The sequence below is a fragment of the Patella vulgata genome, chromosome 1 (assembly GCF_932274485.2).
Source record: "Patella vulgata chromosome 1, xgPatVulg1.2, whole genome shotgun sequence".
Lineage (NCBI taxonomy): Eukaryota > Metazoa > Mollusca > Gastropoda > Patellidae > Patella > Patella vulgata.
In genome coordinates, this window is record NC_065879.2 from 24,954,517 (window position 1) to 24,970,013 (window position 15,497).

The window sequence follows — 15,497 nt, forward strand, 5'->3', positions numbered from 1 at the left end:
CACAGTTTTCGCTATAATAGTTAAAAAATAGATAATGAAAACAGAATATGCTGAAAATCTCAGTCAAATTGCTTCACTCTGAACCGAGATATTAGCGATTCAATTTTAGGTTAGCCTCGATCGTTATTACTAACGTTGGTACTATAATAAATAAAGTCTTGATTACCCATTTTTACATTAAATTATCCATCACAAAATGTATTCAAATCCACTAAATATTACAGGCTAACAATGGCATCGAGAGTTGATTATGGTCTGGATAAGTTAATTAATGTCTAATTAATAATTTGAATAACAGAAAATCCCAATAACCATAGTAATTAATTTGAACATCTCAATTCATACTGAGATGCATTAAATGGACAATTGTAAATATTGTTCAAGGGATACACTTTAATCTTTCAATTCTGAATGTAACAACATGAGATCACCATTCAATAACATGTGGGAATGATGTTTTCATGAGCACATAAACGAACCACAGATGAATAGGGCCTACTGTCAAACACTTAATAATGAATTCGATAGAATGGGAATGTTGAAAATCACAGAATTTATGGTGCAGACCTGGGCTGTAAAATGTGGTATAAACTTGTACTACAATTTTGTGGCAGATACTTTGCCAAGGTTGATACCTGAATATTGGCCATTGATATTAATGGCATTGTGTTCATTCAAGAGGGCTGTCGCCAGAAGGTTTGCATGTCATTACACTACTATCCTGAGACTGCAAATCACTTCCAACAGACCGGGTCCACTAGAGATTGATCAAGGCATGGACAGCAATGCATGTCAACTATCAATGCCTCGGGAAGACCTCCCAATTGTTCAGTAATATGTACATGTACATGTATAGGAGCACGCTGTTAGATTCTGGTACTGCTATTCTTGTGAGGGGTTTATCAGTGATGACACTGTTTACCACCAACTACATGTACACTCTGCTGAAATGCTGGCCAGACGTCCTTACTGACTCAACATTGTTACTGCCTGTTGATTTTTAGACCTTGTACTACAGTGGTATCTTTCACTGTAAAGTAAAATTTATTATAGCCTCCATGGGTTGCCAGCAATTTCAGTTAAATTTGTGGTGTATTTTCATTGCATCTCAGTATATATGTTTAAATTTTTTACCTCCAATTAATTACAAGATTTACCTGTCAAAGAACACAGAAAAAAACTTGAAAAGAAACCAACATTGATACAACAAACAGCAAAAACTTGACAAATTGGTTGACGTTTGTTGGATGAAATAAATCTACATGAAGTAGAAATACCCAAAGCAGCTGTTTAACACCTCACACTACAATCTACATGTATCTGGATGTTACTGGACCATACTAGCTCTGCTAACATTTTAATCTTAGTGTATTTTAAAGGAACAATGCTATCGGTCTCAAGCTTCATTTTACAAAGTTTGAATGGTTATTCATGAAGAGCCAAAATTATGAGTAGATTGATGATTACAATGTACATGTACTTAAGAGGGTGACAATAAACATATACAGTACGTTCAATAACAGAAACTGTGAACTTCCCTTACATTTTAATTTTTAAAGCCATGAATTGAAATACAGTGTTGTTGAGACAAATGTCGCATTTTAGCAGATTTAATGTCCATTTTTCAACAACAAAAACACATAGAACTGTAGCTAAATAATAAACAGAGACAATAAGACACTTAATATAGAGCGTAAATCAAGAATTTAAAGTGATGCATATAAACACGCTGTTAAACAAATTTATTGAAATAATATTTTTTTATCATGTGATAAGATGATAGAACGTCATCTAGAAAGTTGTCTAACGTGATGGGAACCATTCCTTCGTTCCATTGAAAATCAAATCTTGTTTAATGGATTTATGAATGGTAAATTAAATTGGTGCTTTGTATAAATCTAAACATTTTAAATCTTTTGTGTATTTGTATTTTGGGTGGTTAAACTACTTCATCTCTTCATCTTATCTGGAAGAGTTGCAAAGAAAGCCAAACATATGGTTGAATACTTTGGATGACTAAGCAAATTCTCTCTTGATTCATGATTTTGCATTTTTTAAAAATCCCCAAGACATGCACAGAATAGAAGTTAAATAAATTAACTTGAGACAATTATATTTGCAGCTGTTTTGTATTGAGAACAGTTGGGTGGTATCCCTTACATTTTATAATGATCACTACAATTACTGTCAGTCAATCTTACACAATGTTCATAATTCTATTTCTGAAATAATTTGAAATTATTATGGCATACAATCAGATGACTGAGATGTGTATTTGTGAATGACAGTGTTGAATATTATCAGATGATGTGTGGTTTGTTCTTCCTAAAAAAATTTCATTAAACAATTAAATGCTAGATTCAAGATGTGTGAGTATCATCTAACAGTAACAAAGCATTACCTTTGGTTTTACCCAAAACTCTGATAATTAGAAAGATGTCTTCTTTTGACGTTCTCTAAGCCCTATACAAATAATAGTACTCATATTAATACAATGTTTGACCACGGAATGCTGTTTCTCTCTTGTTTTAAGAAATACATCTAGCTTTGAATCTTTGATGCAGCATTTAGCAAGGGACTGATGCCAAAGCTGAGGGTAGCTCAGAAATGACGGGTTTACCAGATGGGACCCTTAATCAGTTGAATACTATTTTTAATTTCCAGGAAGCCTTTAATTAGAGGTCTGACTGAAATGTTTGACATAAGACTTTAAAAAAAGTGGAGGGAAAAATACCAGTGTGATAACAATGGTAATGAAAACAACTGTCATGACCAACATATCATAACTTTATTTGTTGCTTGCAGTCCTCACCTGTCTATAATAGGCCTGCATTATCTGATAAAGGGAGATAATATCTAACCCCTGGAGGCAATATTCTTATGATAAGTGTTTTATGGAGTCATTGGCGGTATTACTTGGGCTTATTCATTTGATTGAACAAGTTTTACAGATGTACATTTATGTGGGGATTTTTTTGTCCCCCGCCTTTCGAAGAAAGCAGGGGACTATTAAAATGGGTTCGTCCGTCTGTCTGTCCGTCTGTCTGTCCGTCTGTCCGTCCGTCTGTCTGTCCGTCACACTTTTTGGGACACAATAACTCTCTTCCTAATTGAGCTAGAATGTTCAAACTTGGTGTATGTGTTTATTAGGTCAATGCCTTGATGGAGTTCGAAGATGAGCATTTTCTGCTTAGGGTAAGCAGAGATAAGCAATTTGATTGGTTGATGCTTTGGGACACGATAACTCTCTTCCTAATTGGGCTAGAATGTTCAAACTTGGTGTATGTGTTGATTAGGTCAATGCCTTGATGGAGTTCGAAGATGAGCATTTTCCGCTTAGGGTAAGCAGAGATAAGCAATTTGATTGGTTGATGCTTTGGGACACGATAACTTTTAATTGAGCTAGAATGTTCAAACTTGGTGTATGTGTTTATTAGGTCAATGCCTTGATGGAGTTCGAAGATGAGCATTTTCCGCTTAGGGTAAGCAGAGATAAGCAATTTGATTGGTTGATACTTTGGGGCACGATAACTCTCTTCCTAATTGAGCTAGAATGTTCAAACTTGGTGTATGTGTTGATTAGGTCAATGCCTTGATGGAGTTCGAAGATGAGCATTTTCCGCTTAGGGTAAGCAGAGATAAGCAATTTGATTGGTTGATGCTTTGGGACACGATAACTTTAGTTCTAATTAAGTGAGATTGATGAAACTTGGTGTATAGTTTCATTACAGTAATACCTTGACTTAGTTTGATAATGAGCATTTTCTGCTCAGGGTAAGCAGCAATTTGATTGGTTGATACTTTGGGGCACGATAACTCTCTTCCTAATTGAGCTAGAATGTTCAAACTTGGTGTATGTGTTGATTAGGTCAATGCCTTGATGGAGTTCGAAGATGAGCATTTTCCGCTTAGGGTAAGCAGAGATAAGCAATTTGATTGGTTGATGCTTTGGGACACGATAACTTTAGTTCTAATTAAGTGAGATTGATGAAACTTGGTGTATAGTTTCATTACAGTAATACTTTGACTAAGTTTGATAATGAGCATTTTCTGCTCAGGGTAAGCAGAGCGATACGCAATTTGATTGGTCGAGACTTTGGAAAACAATAACTCTCCTACTTTGATTGTTAGACTATAAGTAAAGATATACTGTTTGATTGTTCAATACTTTGTAAAAGATAATTTGTGATAAATTTATATGTGTCCTCTAATTATTTTCCTATTTCGGCGGGGGACATCAGCCTCTCTGTTGGCTTGTTTTTTAACTTTTGGGTTTACACTGATACAAGTAGGGCCTAAACATTTATGATATGAATGAAGGGACGAACTTTGTTATGTCCATAAAATTGAAAGAATCAGAGAAAGATTAATCACAAAATAATATTCACAGATGTCACGATGCATGAAATTGGCACAGCACAACATAGATTGGAGAAATAAATATTGCACTGAAAAAACAGGTAGATTTGCCTGTAGACTTTGTACTTTCTTGGAGAAAACATAGAAATATTTGCATTTTTCTACCAATGCACATCTTATTATTATAAAAAAAAGGGAATTAATGAAGTAAGCTCATAGGCAATAGGGAAACAATTACACTTACATGAAATTTTGTTATTTTACCTCCTACAGATTAAGAATTATACCTGAAGAGCCAAGACGGATCATGTTAACAGATAGACTGTTGATGAAAAATGACATAAATATTACAAAAATACAAAAATCATGCAGATTAGGAATGTAAGCCAATACATTAATAATTACCCTGACTGCTGGTTTGAGTTTATTTTAGAAATTTTCATGTTTGATTAAGAAACATGAATTATTAATCCATAAAAATCATGGCTATGAGAATGTCAGCATTATTCCAAATATCATTTTTTACATGCTTGGAAATAAACAGACAGCACTGAGGAAGTAAAGATATTAAAAAGAAAGAAAAGTCTTAATGTTTTCAAGAGGCAATATCACTTTTTGTATGCCCGTCTTCATTAACCCTGTTGGAGTACAAAAGTAGGGTGTTAAACCCCTTTTCATTTTATTTCATTTCTAATTTAATATTCATTGAAAGTGTAGAAGCTTGTCTTTTTCATACATCTTTTGCTAGACTTGCCTACACCCACTTTTAAATGTTCAAAAGCATTGTTGTGAAGTCTGCCATAATTATGGCAGGTTTGTAATTATGTAATGAAAGAGGGAGTTCCTTCAATTAAGTCTGCTGGTTTTGCTTAGAATGTTCACATATGAATTTTGCCAGCAAACTGAACCCAAAAAATTGTTAATTTTGAGTTTCGAATATAGTTTTTTAATGGGTGACTACCGTCTTGCAACATTTCAGTATTTTTTCTAATACTATCAGCGTCTATTGTGTATTTTAATCTGTTATTTTAAGGAAATACCTAAATACTTCTAATGGTACTTCTGTTACACTGCACACATATGTGCTAACAAATCTGAAATACTAGTACACGTAAGTACTGCTGTGTAAACTTCTAGATTCTTCGGAAGGAAGTGTTGGGTTGTTTGTACTTTATGTATGAACATTTTCTCTTAAATGATATAAATAAGAATTGTGAACCATGTTGAAATAGTATAAAAAATATTTGTTTATTCATTATTTTTGTGGAAAATTAGTTTCTCTTAAAACTGAAAAAAAATTGCAGGAATTATGAATTGAACAACTTGGCAAGTGCATTTTTTTACACTATATTTCTGAAATGTGTCTTAATCTTATATGATAAGTTTATACACGTACTATCACCTGCTGCTCTCCGGTTTTGTGTGCTTTCAATAGCATTTCTCTATAATCAGGGTTGACGTCTGCAGGGCTCACAAAGAAAGTGTACATGTACACATGTAAAAAACCTTTGCCATTTGGAATTTGAAGATGAGTAAGTGGAAATGTTGCTATCTGGGCAAAATTTCTCCTTTCACATTGTACATGTAAGCATAGAAATGAAATGGACCATATCATACATGTAGTCTCAAAATGACCGGAGTATTGTGTTGGTCAGGCATTGAATTCCATTCTTTATTCTGACTCTTTTTGATACAAGAATTGCTACTTACACTAAAAAAACATACTTGAAATTTGTGAAATGCTAACCACATGTAGACTACAAGACTTAAATTGAAGTTTAATTTTTGACTTGCTGAGGTAGCATAATAATAGGAATACCAGATGAAACTTCAAAATTTAACAGATATCAAGAGCTTAACATATGATTTAATCTTTTTCTGGGTTTTAATCCCCAGGTGCATGTACAATCATTTTAACATATAAAATAGGAAAATGATATCAGATAATGATAAAAAAGGGTATAATTGAATGTTGAAAAGGATGACGAGGAAGATGTAAAAATTTGAGTTTATATTAAAAGATAGACAGCTGTCTTTTTTGAAGACATAAATTTAATAAACTGTTTGTTTTTACTAGCAGCTGGAGAATTCTCACAAGGGGGAGTCACTGTTGTAGTAAATGATACCACATGACCCTGGTGTCATTGATAACGCTAACTGTACTAATGTATCCTACTTAATATTGTCTTAGTTTGCGTTTGAATTATGGCTTTTTGAAGAAAATGCCGCAGGGAGTGTATAGAAGGTATCCTTGTGTAATTTTGCTTGTAGACTCTATGGAACCAGTTTCTATTAAACACTAAACATGTTCATTTCAATCTGATAGATCACATTCTTGCGTGCTAATATTCCTTACTTCATCTCCATTCAGTCTTTAGTTCTCCAATATCCTTTAATTCTTCATTCTCATTTGCTATGGTTTTTGTCAGTTACTTTTCAGTAGTGAGTATTTCACTTTCAAGAAATCATTCTTCTAGTACTGGTACCCGAAAGTAGAATATATAAACAGTTCAGAAGATAAAAGAGAGAAAACATTTTTATTTTGTAGTATTTATTATCCAGGTTTCTCAATGACTTTTTTTGTAAGGAAAGTTTATAGATATACATACATAAAAGAATCTTTGAAGTTTAAAGTAGCTAAGTCTCTAACTCAATATCATCCAAAATCTTCAACATTGAAAACACAAATTATTTGTCAATTTAAATCAACATTCATGCTGTGATCTTACCGGAAAAAGATGGGCTTCTGTTATCCAATATTTAAGAGAAAATAAACATTTTGCCATTGGTACACGAATCGTGTACCATAATGCGTTTCAGCCTCAGTTCTAGCAAGAGACTAGACATATTGCACCAAACCAAACAGCGTATGTAGACTGGAATAACCAGGCGCTAGAAATTTGCATTCGATTGAGACTGCGGGCTTATTTCGCAGAACATAACTGATTTGAAATTAGAGTAAAAACGGAAACCATTGAATGTATATCAGTTTATATACATTCATATTACAGTATTATATGAGTTGCGACCCACTTGTGTCAATTTCTAGGTCCCAAATGTTAGCGATTTAGCTCCTTTAACACTGAAGAAATAAAGAAATTTGATTAGCTGTAGTCGTTACAAAAGAAGTGACACTCATTCAATGATTTACTACCATAGTGTCCAATTGGTAATTTGTTTAAGAGATCCCAGCAGAATATGAAAAATATTGACATTAACATCTATAGGGTAAGGTATTAAGTGCCAGTGCAGTTCTATAACTCCCTAATGGCACAGTCTGGCACACCTTTAGATATGGTACCATATGTTGTCATATCGAACAAACCTTTTTCTTTTATTAAAAGTGAAAATTGATTTTTCTGTGAAATTATAGAAAATGATTTATTTATTCAACATAATGTACAACAACACATCTATTATTACAAGAACAATTACGGCAATTATTTTCCAACACGTTTTGAGGCTTGAGTCATGGTTACACGAATTGTTTTGGGACCGTTTCTAAAGACTGATCCAGGGGTCTTTTAACTTGTTTTATTAGCAAACAAAGTCGGTAATAAAAAGTTCTAATAGACCAACAAAGACTGTGTCATTATTAGAGTTTATGGTGCATGGCGTAACAGTCAATTCAATCACACAAGGGCCATGTTTAGTATTTATCAATGGTCCTTATAATTATCTACTTCCTCTAAAGAAAGGGGCACAAATGAAGCGTATAATGGTCCCTTTATTTTCTCTGTCAGGGGTCAGCACTGATATTAGTTCTTTTATAAGTGTTGACACACAACAATTTTATTGCCTTTTACTGTGATTTTAGCTGGAAGATGTGAGTTGAATGTTAGTGTAAATTGTGGAAGGGGATGATAGAATGCAGCATTTAAATAGTAGAAACATCTTATAGGCGGTGTCATAAACACACAGTATACTAAAATCTCATTCTTGAAATTTATTGAAGGATTATTTTACTAGTAATAAGAAGAATTTGTATTCAGTTTTGTCAAGTCAAAGTATACTCATGATGTGTGCAAGTATAAAGATATAGTGATATAATATAATTGGACTGTTGTGACATTAGAAATCGTAACTAATAGGTGAACCACATGATTAATAATTAGCTTCTATTTTGTTACTATGGTAACTAGATTATGATTATCTCAGATGTAATTAAGATCTTAGCAATATTTAATATAAGATGCTAATAGAGCAACATTGTAAGATAAGCTTATGGTTTGTGTAGTGTAGTTTGCACTATGAGGCCCTCCAGTATCTTCCCCAGAAGTGATGGATGGATAAGAAAGTCAAACACCTACCCTAGTCCTTGATGAAAGTGGTTATATTGTCATGATAGTTTTTAGTCAAGTAAAAACATGATATGTTATGTAATGACCATTTACAGCTAACTGTATCATACATACAAACACTCATACAGAATTTGAATATTCTGGTTCTTACATTAAATACAGTGGCAACCAAAATAACTATTGTTAACAATTTAGGAAAGTCATCAAATGAAATGGGTTATTGTCCTACTTTTCTGCAGAATAGATATCAAGGGAACAAGGGAAATTAATTGATAGGGTGGTAAATCCTTTGTTTGTCTTTTTTAGAATTTCTACATGTGTTATATTTAACAATTTGTATGTGCATTTCTATTCCAAATTGCCACGGACAGTTCTCACAGTATAAATCACAGGTATGATCTCCAGAGTGATATCCAAGAGTGAAATGGTTTCAAAAGTCATCACTTCGAAAGTTCATTAAATATCTAATACCAAATGTCTGCTAGCTAGTTAATGTTTTTTTTTTCCTTCTTCATACATGATTAATTCTGTTAATTTACAAAACAGCTTCTTCTTGTACAAAAAAGTATGGAAATTATACAAAACTAATCTTCCTAATTCACTCAAAATGCATTCAAAAATCTAAAAGCAATTAAATATTTCCCAAGAAAAATCCTAACTTGTAATTTTCTTTTCTGGTAGTTCTGTTCTCACATGTTAAAAACTAAATTCTCGTTATTGTTGCGGCAAATTAAAGATTTGTATGCACTGGAAGATTAACGATTGCATAAAATCATCTGTCTTATGTTTTGTTTTTTTTTTGTTTCGGGGATTTCATTGTTTGGCACATGCACATATAATTATAATATTGTGGCAGATTTCATGGATAATTGTAACAAGATATTTTCTGATTAGGAATTTGTTTAATTAAACTTAAAGGAGCTTAATCGCTAACATTTGGGACCTAGAAATTGACAAAAGTGGGTCGCAGCGCATATAATACTGTAATATGAATGTATATAAACTGATTTACATTCAATGGTTTCTGTTTTTACTTCAATTTCAAATCAGTTATGTTTGGCGAAATAAGCCAGCAGTCTCAAGCGAGTGCAAATTTCTAGCGTCTGGTTATTTCAGTTTACATACGCTGTTTGATTTGGTGCAATGTGTCTAGCCTCGTCCCTCGAGTCTCTTGATACATCTGGGGCTGAAGCGCATTATGGTACACGATTCGTGTACCAATGGTAAAATGTTTATTTTGTCTTAAATATCGGATATCAAAAGCCCATCTTTTTCCGGTAAGATCACAACATGAATGTTGATTTAATTTGACAAATAAATCGTGTTTTCAATGTTGAAGATTTTGGATAATATTGAGTTAGAGACTTAGCTCCTTTAAGGTGTAATTAGAAAAGTTTTCAGAATCTCTGACATTACCAACAGCAATCTGCAATAGTAGTAGGCTATCAGAGATAATATTGCCACGAGTTGAAGGGATTGATGCCATATTGAGTTTAAGGTACATGTAGCAAGTCTGTAACGTAATATCCAAAATCTTCGACATTAAAAACACAAATTATTTGTCAATTTTAAATCAACATTGATGTTGTGATATTAGCAGAAAAAAGATATCAAATATTTAAGACAAAATAAACATTTTACTATTGGTACATGAATTGTATACCATAATGCGTTTCAGCACCATTTGTAACAAGGGACTCGAAGAACGAGGCTAGACATCACAAGTCATTTCAAACGATGATGCCATATTCCTATCTAGAGAGGGGGGTTGGATGGCTGAATGGTTAGCACGTGCGCGCTGTACCATACAGTCTATCATTGAGTCAACTGACTTGGTTTCGATTTCCCGGTTGTACGTGACAAGGAGTAGGGTCGCCTGTCCAACCTCGTGGGTTTTCTCCAGTTTCCTCCCACTTCTAAAGACCCCTACGCGCAAGCCAATTATTGAAATAAAATTGAACCATTTGTTAGTCCCGAAATGACCTAGTTTGTGTCGAGTGGACGTTAAACCCCAATTCTCTCTCTATCTCTTTCTCTCTCCTATCTGGAGAGCATGTGCAATAAATACTATTGGTGTAGACTGGAATAACCAGACACTAGAGGCTGCCATTCGGTTGAGACTTCTGGCATATTTCACCGAACATAACTGAATTGAAATTAGAGTAAAAACGAAAACGAAGGAATGTAAATCAGTTTATATACATTCATATTACATTATAATATGCGTTGCGACCCATTTGTGTCAATTTCTAGGTCCCAAATATTAGCGATTTAGCTCCTTTAACTTGGAGTCATTTCCAACTTGGAAGTCCAGAAAAAAATTTGAGACTTTACCTGTGGTTATCTTGATTCTTTGATAATGTGTGTCATGCCAGGGGAATTTAACTTCTCCACTTAATAGTTGTCAATGTAGATTTTTATGGTGCAAATCAGTTTTTAATGCTATTAGTATTAGATGACAAGACAGCCATCCTTAACCTGCTGAAATTATCGCCTTTCCCACTATTTATATGACTCCTTAGAAAATACATGACTAAAATTGTAATCTACATGACTATAACTGCATGTACATATGTACCGTTAAAGCACAGAAAAATATTTTTATTGACATTTTGAATTAGAAATTAGACAGCAAAATAATTCATTGAAAGATTATCTATGATTTAATTCAAGAAATACAGCAGACAGGAAAGGCCAGTGGACTCTATGTAGTTCTTCATTTCTTTGAACCCTTTAATCTGTTTTATTTTTTCACATCAATCACAACATTCGATCGGAAAAATTAACAATAAAAATGATCTTTGTATGTGTTGTCATTTTTTTTTCATGTCAATCAAGTTTTTTTTTACACATAATTGCACAAGTCCGTTAAATTACCTTGCTTAGATCAAACGTATTGATTGACATGAAATTTGGTTTACGTTTCATTCGGCCCTTTGATCCAATGAAAATTAAAGCTACACATATCTCAGGGGTACCATCGTCAACGATTATTAATATGCTTGAGTTTGAGACATAAAAAAAACTGATTATTCGATTTTGTTTGGTTTGAAGAGGTAATGACATAGCTGCAGGGCAGAGATCATAAATTCAGCAATAAAAACATAATAAAAGGCTACAGCAATTATTGTTAATATCTGTATAGTGAACTTCCTGTCAGGACCGGCAGTTGAATAACACAATATATAAAATCCATTACCCAGTAAAAAAAATGCTTATATTGTGAAAGATCAGCTAAAAAAAAAAAATGTAATAGTTAGTTTCAGGAACAAGGGTCTTCATGTATACATGTACAAATTTCATGTATTTTTTTTAATATTGCAAATATCAAATTAACTACTGTTGAATGATTCATTGTTAATTGAACAAGTCAACAGTGAGGCTGATGTCCCGCCGCGATCCCAAAATAAGAAGATGACACATATTAATTAATTGCACATTTATCTTTTTGAAAAGTATCAAGCAATCAAACTGATTATATACTTAGCCTAAGCAGAAAATGTTCACTATCGAACTCAATCAAGGTTTTGAAGTACATGTACATGTACAATGTACCTTGTACTGAAACTCTACATCACTAAGTTTCATCACTCTCCATAAGTTAGAATCAAAGTTATCTTGTCCCAAAGCATTGACCAATGAAATGGCTTAGCTGTGCTTAGCTTTAGCAGAAAATGTTAATCATTAAACTTAATCAAGACATTCACCTAATGAACATCTACAGCACTCATTGTTTTTTAAGGTGAACGACCGCTCTCGAGCGCCTGACGCTTACCTGAATGTCGACTGAGGAGAGGTTTTTCTGCCTCTCCTTAAAATTGAAAATCGCTCTCCTTTACAAAGTCATGAGGCGTTTATTATCATTTATGAAATCAGGAATGATCCCCTAACATGCAGTTATTGATCTTCATAACCATTTCCCATACACACAACTAATCACTCTCCTTAACATCAGATCAATCTCCTTAATTTCTAAATCACTCTTCTTATCAAATCCGGGAGAGCTTTTTGGGGGGAGCAATTTCAATTTGTTGATTAAGGAGAGCTTTTTTCGGCTCTCCTCTAAAATACAAACAACAACGACTGTATACACCAAGTTTAAACATTCTACCTCAATTAAAAGCAGAGTTGTTATGTTCTAAAGTCTTCAACAATCAAATTGATTGTCAATTCTCATCATCGAACTTAGTCAAGATATTGATATGAATCTATACTCCGAGATTCATCACTCATCCAATTAGAACTAAATTTATCGTGTTCCAAAGTCTCAAGCAATCAAATTGCTTATTTCTGCATAGCCTTAGTGGAAAATGCGCATGATCGAACACTGTCAAGGCATTCACCTAATAGACACCTAGTCTACACCAAGTTTAAAAATTCTACCTAAATTAGAAGGAGAGTTATTGTGTTCCAAAGTCTCGACCGATCAGATTAAAGTCTCTACTTAACCTAAACAGAAAATGTTCATATTCAAACTCCATAAAGGCATTCACCTAATAAACACCTACACCAACTTTGAACATTCTACCTCAATTAGAATGAGAGTTATTGTTATTGTATTCCAAAGTCTCAACCTATCAAATTGCTTATCGCTCTGCTTACCCTGAGCAGAAAATGTTTACTATCAAACTTAGTGTCCCAAAGCATCAACCGATCAAATTGCTTATCTCTGCTTAGCCTAAGCAGAAAATGCTCATCGTCGAATTCCATGAAGCACTCAACTAATAAACACCTACTGTACACTAAGTTGGAACATTCTAGCTCAGTTAATGTGTCCCAAAACGTGGGACAGACAGACAATCATATAGACAGATGGATAGACCCATTTTAAAAATAGTCCCCTGCTTTCTGCGAAATGGCGGGGAGAGGGGGGTGGGCAGTAAAGTGGACAAAAATAACCAAGAATTTATAATCAATCCATTTTGGTGATGCATGTACATGTAGTTGGTCAAGCTTGAAATTGTGGTCCCAATTAAGCCTTACTGTTTATCAATCCATCATAGAAATGTGATTGGATGTTGTCGACCCCCCCCACCCCAATCTGACAATCTAGAAACCAAAATTATAATATCAGTATTTAGTGGTTTTCAAATGCTTCCATTACCTACCAAAAAAAGAAAATATAACTGCTTTTATGGACTTCTCGCACAACTGCTGGTGTATGGTTTGTTGTCTGGCAGACTGGCAGACTGGCAACCTTACTTTATTAATTTTACCATCCCTGACTTTTATTTTAAGTTTACATATTTTGTCTTACACAACAGGAAACATGTTTCACAGCCTTTATGGCTTAAGAAAAACAAGATAAATTATAAATCAAGCAACAATGATTCTTTAAGGAAACTCAGTATGACCTACATGTATTATAGGCATGTCACAAAAGGTTTGTTTTATCACATTTTTTCCTCAAACTTTTTTAATTTAGATAAAGAAAAATCAAATAACCTTTTTTATTGTAATTTTATGTCATAGACATAATATTTTATGGAAATGGGCGCACTTACACACATGAGTTTTAAAACCTAAGATAGATGCAAAAAAAAAAAGAACACATATTATTATGTGCCAGATGCTAAGTTTTAAAAATCCTGGCAATCGTTAAGGTTGTTGGAATGGGTTGGCTTAAAATTACTGCTGTTGGCTAAGATGGCACATGATATTTTTGGGAAACTACCGTTTTCGGATATTCACATTCTTAATTAATAAGCTTATACAACTAGAATAGTTAAACTGGTTTCTCTAATAGTCTGTGCCAATGCTACACTATCTTTGGACTTGAAAAAAGCCAGTGTTTAAAACTAACTTATAACATAGCTGTCTGAACCGTATATTAAACAATATACATGTAGTTAATATTTTTGCATCATATTTTTGATTTAGATTGACATGTGATGTCATAATAAATCTTTTCAACAAATACATATCAACCAATTTCACAGAAATGATATTTATTTCTACAGTAGTAAAACTGACCTGCTTAAAACTAATAAATTGTATGTTTAAATTTTTTTATTAGCTTATATAGATTAACTTGATATTTATGATATAAAGTATAATATTTAATATCTGTGCACTGTTATAAATATGAGCTACATGTACAAATGTATATGGTTATTATTATTATTATTGTTCGATTTATATAGCGCTTCATTACACGTTTGGAGCTTTTACAGACTCTGAGCTGGTAAGGATACATGTATCACCAATTTTGATATGGAGACAGATTACTCTAGGCCATGACCCATGGCCAGGACAATGTATTTTGCAGTATAAAATGATTTTGACCGATAATTTTGATATCATTGGAAGAAGATTCACCAGAAATTTTAGAAATTAGGTTTAACAAATTATGCACTTTAAACTTTGTGCAGCACATTGTATGCTTTCGGTGTTCCAGATTGATTCAATTGATTTGATAGTTCTCTAATGACTTGTAATGTTTTTTTTTGATTTGTGAAATGGGTCTTGTGTTTTTGTCTCACTTTGTTTTCCTGATACATGTACATGTACATGTATACCAATCTAGTGATGAATATTTGTGTGGATGGGATTTATTGAAAACAATTCATGCGCTTTTTATTATCGTGATTTAAAAAGTTCAGACAGTTAAGAAAATTTTAGCCTTTTTATTCTGTATTCATTGTTTACATTCGATAACATTTCATTTTATAAGTCAGATTATGTTAAACTAGAAGCTGTTTCTGAATAAATATCTGTCTGTATTTATTTACTGTCTGAATAGAATTCAACCAAAATTCGTGCAATTACACCGAACCAGTTACTACTATTACATTCGTTTTTATACATGATTGACACATTGTAACAAAGGACACTAAA

The 15,497-nt window shown here is 33.2% G+C and overlaps 1 protein-coding gene across 1 annotated transcript in view; it reads left to right on the top strand.

Moving 5' to 3' along the window:
* The first annotated feature begins 6,591 nt into the window (after nt 1-6,591).
* Nucleotides 6,592-15,497, top strand: part of LOC126808831 (heparan sulfate 2-O-sulfotransferase 1) — a 142,353-nt gene continuing 133,447 nt past the window's right edge. The window contains exon 1 of the mRNA XM_050533821.1: nt 6,592-6,604. The gene's annotated coding sequence lies outside the window, so the exon portion shown is untranslated. The remainder of the gene's footprint in view (nt 6,605-15,497) is intronic.